The sequence below is a fragment of the Arvicanthis niloticus genome, chromosome 7 (genome assembly GCF_011762505.2).
Source record: "Arvicanthis niloticus isolate mArvNil1 chromosome 7, mArvNil1.pat.X, whole genome shotgun sequence".
NCBI classification, from domain to species: Eukaryota; Metazoa; Chordata; class Mammalia; order Rodentia; family Muridae; genus Arvicanthis; species Arvicanthis niloticus.
The window spans coordinates 22,837,647-22,842,974 of record NC_047664.1 but is presented as its reverse complement, the minus strand read 5'-3'; the positions used below and the strand labels follow the sequence as shown (position 1 = coordinate 22,842,974).

The window sequence follows — 5,328 nt, the reverse complement described above, 5'->3', positions numbered from 1 at the left end:
ACACACATGTGTACACATGCATGCATGCAGACACACATGTACACACTCACAAGGGTGTCACATATGCATGTATATTCATGTGATGCACACACAAATGCAGGAGCACACACAGGCACACACTCATGTACATGCAGGCTCATGGGAGCACACACTCCCCATACAAGCATGTGCACACTCAAGTGTGCAATGCATGGAGACATACAGATGCACATGTGTGCACTCACAAGTGCACACTTTTGCCTGTGTATCCTTGCACATCTGCACACATGCACACACAACATGTGCACATGTTTGAGCATGCATGCACACACACACACAAATGTACACATCCACATGCACGCACACACACACAGGGACGGTGAGATAGCTCTGCTGGTAAAGGAAATTGCCAAAAATCCTGAGGACCTGAATTCCATCCTAGGAACTCATGTGGTAGAAACTGAGAACTGATTCCATCAGGTTGTCCTCTGATTTTCACGTGTGTACTATGTAGCATACAGTGCCCACACAGGCACACACACACACAAATAAGTATGATTTCTAAATTTAATAAATTAAGGTGTATTTTTAAATAGTCCTCAAATTCTCTGAGACCTAAAGGAAGCAAGTGACACAAAACAGAAGGCAAATCCTCGTTTTCTGGAGTTGCCATAACAACATGAAATCAGACCGCTGTGCTTAGCTTATGGGAATTGCTTGTTTTTTCACAATCGGGACCTTGAAGCTCACGATGAAGGTGTGACACGTGGAGTTGGCTGAGGACTGTCCCTGTCCTGCAGATGGCCTCATCCTCACAGGTCTGCCGAGTGTCCCTGTCCTGACCTCTTCTGATATGAAAGCCTGTGGCATTGGGTTAGGGCTTCGAGCCCTCTCCACCTGAGCTAGCCCTGGCTCCAAACACAGCTCTCGGGCATCGGGCATCGGGCATCGGGTCCCAGCACAACCTTTCCTGAGGGAACACAATGAAGGACTTAAGAAAGGCGGTCCAGGAGGAGCCTCACAAAAGAACCCCCGAAGCCACAAGTGCATCAGTGTGGGGCTCGCACCCCTCCCCAAAAGCTGATACTCAGTTTTAATTCCACGTCTTCTATGTGGCTCACAACCAGGCATTCATGTGGTTGTTGGGACCTATTTCTTGAGAAGGCATTTGAGATGCAAAAGAAGGCTTGAGAGAAAGGGGTAAAGCTGCATTGTACTGGTAGATATTGCAACGTGTGTGTGTGTGTGTGTGTGTGTGTGTGTGTGTCTGTCTGTCTGTCTGTCTGTCTGTCTGTTGCTCTTGCTCTCTTTCTTTCTCTCTCCTTCCTTTTCTCTCCCTTCCCCTCCCCTCCCCGTTTGCCCTCCCCTCCTGCCCTCTACTTTGCAGGCTCTCATGATGTAGCCCAAGTGGAACTTGAGCTCACCGTCCTCCTCCTCAGCCTCCTGACTGCTGGGATCCCGGCTGCCTGTGGAGCTGCAGTGCTGTCTCAGAGGTCTGCTCGCCCTGGCACACCAGCATGAACTACATTCCTACCCTCTGGCCACCACCTGAGAAGAAGCCTCTAGAACTAAAGCTTGAAGCCTGAAGCTCCTCTCTGTCCCTGGCCACTAACCCCAGAGGCCCTGCTCTATGAAAGTCTGCTGTCCTACCAACCACGGCACCAGAGCCAGCGCTATCTCCAGGCCTCTCATGGCTCCCCGCCACATCTTGGTTGCCATTTTTGTTGAAAATGAGGCAACAAGGACTTGCTGAGTTCTGACTGGTGTGAGCATCAGCAAGCCCAGTGGGAAAGCAGCCCTGGGAGGAAGAGCCCCCACACCTACCCTTGAGGAAGAGCACCTACCTACAGTCCCTAAACCTCCCTTCTCCCCATTCTGAGGCACAAAGAGTTTGCTGGGGCTGAGCCACAAATCACCAGGGATTTTTGTTCAAGTCAGAAATCAGGGCTAAGAAAGTCTCTGTTGCACACCATGTCTGGAGTAAAGTGTCCAGACCAGCACCAAAGACACCTGGCTTTGGTAGAACCAAAGAACACCTCCCTAGGGGCAAGTGTCCCTCTGGCCTGCTAGCCAGGGAAGGAGCTAGCACCGGAAAGGCAGCCTGGGCTTAATACCCAAGGTTTCCACCAGAGCATTGACACATCGGCCTCCTGCCAGATAAACCAAGGCAAGGCCCCAGTGAGCCTGTAGATGGCCGATAAAGTACACTAGACCATAAGGACAGCACCGGAAGTCAATGTTTCCACTGTAGGGGGGATCAATAGGTTTATTTGTGAAACTTTCATCAAATATCTGAGAAAAACATCAAGTGGACCTGAGTTTCATCCGTAGCACCTTCATGGAGAGGCAGCATAAGCCTGTAATCCCAGCGCTGGGGAAGCAGAGACGTCCAGCCATCTTAGCCAACGCCCTGAGTTCCAGGTGCCATGAGAACAACACCCCCCTCCCCGTCTCAAAAATGAGGTAAATATCACTTGAGGATGCCCTCTAGCCTCCATGTACACGTACGTGGACACACACAAGAACATCACACACATACACACAAGAACATCACACACGTACACACGAGCACAGGAACACACACATGAACACACCCACATGACATCCAATGGAGTTCACTCTTGCTGCCTTCTGGCTTGAGATACTCCTGGCTCTCTAAATGCTGTCATTCCAGCTTCCCTCGCAACTTGTTAGCAATGGCTTCAGGTGGGGCTGGGTGTTCAAGAGCAAGCCAGAAGAATCTCTTCTGGAAGGGACTTAAGTACTTCCAGGGAGAAGCTATAATGACCCACAGACTTGGGTTTGTCATTATGATACCTGGCCAGTTTATCTCCTCAGACCCTGCCTAGACTTAGCTGGGAATTCAACCAGATTACCAACACAACTCAAGCCGGTGAAGCCAGGAACATGAATGTCAGTCCTGCCAGCCAGGTTCCTCCACTCATTCTCTCGCCCATCTCTTTTATGCACCGCCCCCCCCAGCATCTCTCCCCACCCCTCAACTACTCCCCCAAGTCTCAGATGATCCCCCACCCCAGCAGCTCCCCCAACCCCCCATGTACTCCTCACACCTCCAGCCATCCCCCCACCCCCAGCATCCCCAACCACCCCAAGCCACACCTATCATCCCACTGTCTCGTCCTTTCTCCACCCAGAACATTCTGAAGACCTTGTTCCCATGAAGACAAGCTCCCTCTCACACCCACCCTCTGTTTCCCAAGGGGGAGGCTGCTCACTCTCCCACAGTCCTGGGGCCCAGGGCAGGAAATAGCAGCGATGTGCTTCCTGTTCCCGGTTACTGCTCCAAGGACATCAATCTTCCTTTCTCAGCACTGTCTGACCCCTGACAGCTCCGTAGCCAAAGTTCCTTTTGAACTTCACACTGACCGGCATCCCCAGACTCCCATATATGGAGAAGGACAAGTGAAGCCTCGGGCTCACAGTTCCCTCCCACCAGGGCTTTCTACCACCCGCACCAAACCACCCCCACTCCCCATGCTCCTGGCCTCACCCAGACCTGTACCACCTAGCCAACTTCTCCGTCACTGGCATCATGACCTGGTGGGGCCTCCCTCTCTCTTTCCTTATTTTCACCATCCCTGCTCACCTCGAGTTCCAGCAGATGTACAGGGAGCCCACCTGCCTTGTCGCACCATGTCCCCTCTGTCCCTAGAGTAGTGGGCGGTGGCTCTCTGTGACTCCCGGTTGGCCCTCTTCCTGACTTCCTGCTTTGCTCTAAAGTTTGGTTTTCATCCACGGCACTGTGCTTACTGTATCATTTGCTTTCTTTAAACATATCCTTCATAACTCCATTAAACACATCAGAGAACTGACAACGATCAATCGGCCCCTTCTGCCTCTCCCCCGTGAAGCAGTCTCTCCTCTCTCCACCCGGTTTTTGTTTGTTTTGTTTCTGTTATTTTTGCTTTGTTTTGTTTCCTTTTAGCCTGTCCGTTGGGGGTTGATCTCGTCTTGGTTGTCTTTGCTCTCTGCTTCCTGCTTTTGATCTCTCACTCTCTCCTGCCCCCACTGACACCCGGAGGCCTGCCTCACTATACACTAAAATTGCTGGCACAGGATAACCCTTATAATGTTAGGAGCTGCAGGGCTCTGGACACTCCGGGTCTCTTTGATGACCACTTGACTTTTGTGACTGTTGTCCTTCCTCCGCACTGGTCTCACTACAGGTGCCAACCCTCAACTCCCGAGGTTCATTGACACTGTGGGCAGACAGATGCAGAGCCCGGCTGGGATGCACCGGCTCGCTTGCTGCTCTGCAGACCTCACATCCAAGAGGGGCTGAATGCCCTCCGAGGAGTAGCACACAGGCAGGGTCCTTCCTGCCCACATCTAAGTACTGTGCTGTTTCCCTGGAACGTCCTTTCTCATTCTTGAAACTCAGCCCAGAATTTCATCACAAGGGAAGCTTTCCCAGAAGCCCTAGGGTCAAGCAGCGTATTGAAGACACAGCTGCTGCCTAGAGGCCGGAGTTCAAGTGAGCCAAAGAAATGGTAAAATAAAAAGTGACTTCAGGTGGCTGCAGGCCAGAGGCTTCTGAGTTGACCTCCAGGTATCAGCTTTTCAAAGTCCCCAGCGGGGCCACTCCCTCCACCTGCTCAAAACTGCCTGAGGGTCATCTGACCTCTTTGCCCCGCCCCCATTCCCCTGCCCACGGAGTTTATCAGCTAAACACCTCCTTTTCAGTCACCTTCTCTCCTACATTCATGTGCCTCTCGGCCTGTGCGCGCATGATCCAACACTGGCATCCACCCACCCCAAAGGAGCACCCTCCTCTGCCTGGAGGCTTGCAGGCCGGCACTGCAGTAGCATTTGAGCAGGGAGAAGCTGGGGAAGGCCCCCTACAGCCTCTGGAAGAAGGCATTCTGGGCTGACATACCCAAAGCAGAGCAGGTAGGCACAGGTCCCCGTAAGAGCAGTGAGCCGGGGAAGGACAGCTCATCTTCCAAGCTGTAGCACACAGGCAGGGTTCGCCCCCGCCCACAGCTAACCAGAGTGTGTGCATGCTCACATGGTCACTTCCTCCAGAATGCCTCATCTCCCATAGAGCGTTAGAATCCTGGCGGAGTTACCTCATTGTGCCTGGGGGACTCAAGGGGGCCTTTCTGGAGAAAGTGACCCCCCACACATTAAGACAGGAGGCAGTTGGATCTCGGGGGACTCATGACTGCCACTATCATGAGCTGTCCTAGTACTTAGGAATGTTTCTGCCTCTTTACCATCAAAACAAAGGAGCACAAACACCTGCAGGAAGATCAGGTCAAGGTCATCTTCAACTACCTACCCATCCTGGACTACAAGAGACCAGGTATTGAAAAGAAAACTAAAACA

General features: G+C 52.2%; 1 long non-coding RNA gene across 2 annotated transcripts in view; it reads right to left on the bottom strand.

Annotated features, from left to right (window-relative positions):
* Window positions 1–4,983, bottom strand: part of LOC143443049 (uncharacterized) — a 16,800-nt gene extending 11,817 nt beyond the window's left edge. Inside the window, exon 1 of one of the 2 annotated variants that reach the window (XR_013111747.1) lies at window positions 4,877–4,983. This is a non-coding gene — a long non-coding RNA (uncharacterized LOC143443049). Of the gene's footprint in view, window positions 1–3,586; window positions 3,831–4,876 lie in introns of those variants that run through there. The other variant, XR_013111748.1, reaches the window with a different exon arrangement.
* Between the last annotated feature and the right edge of the window lie 345 nt (window positions 4,984–5,328).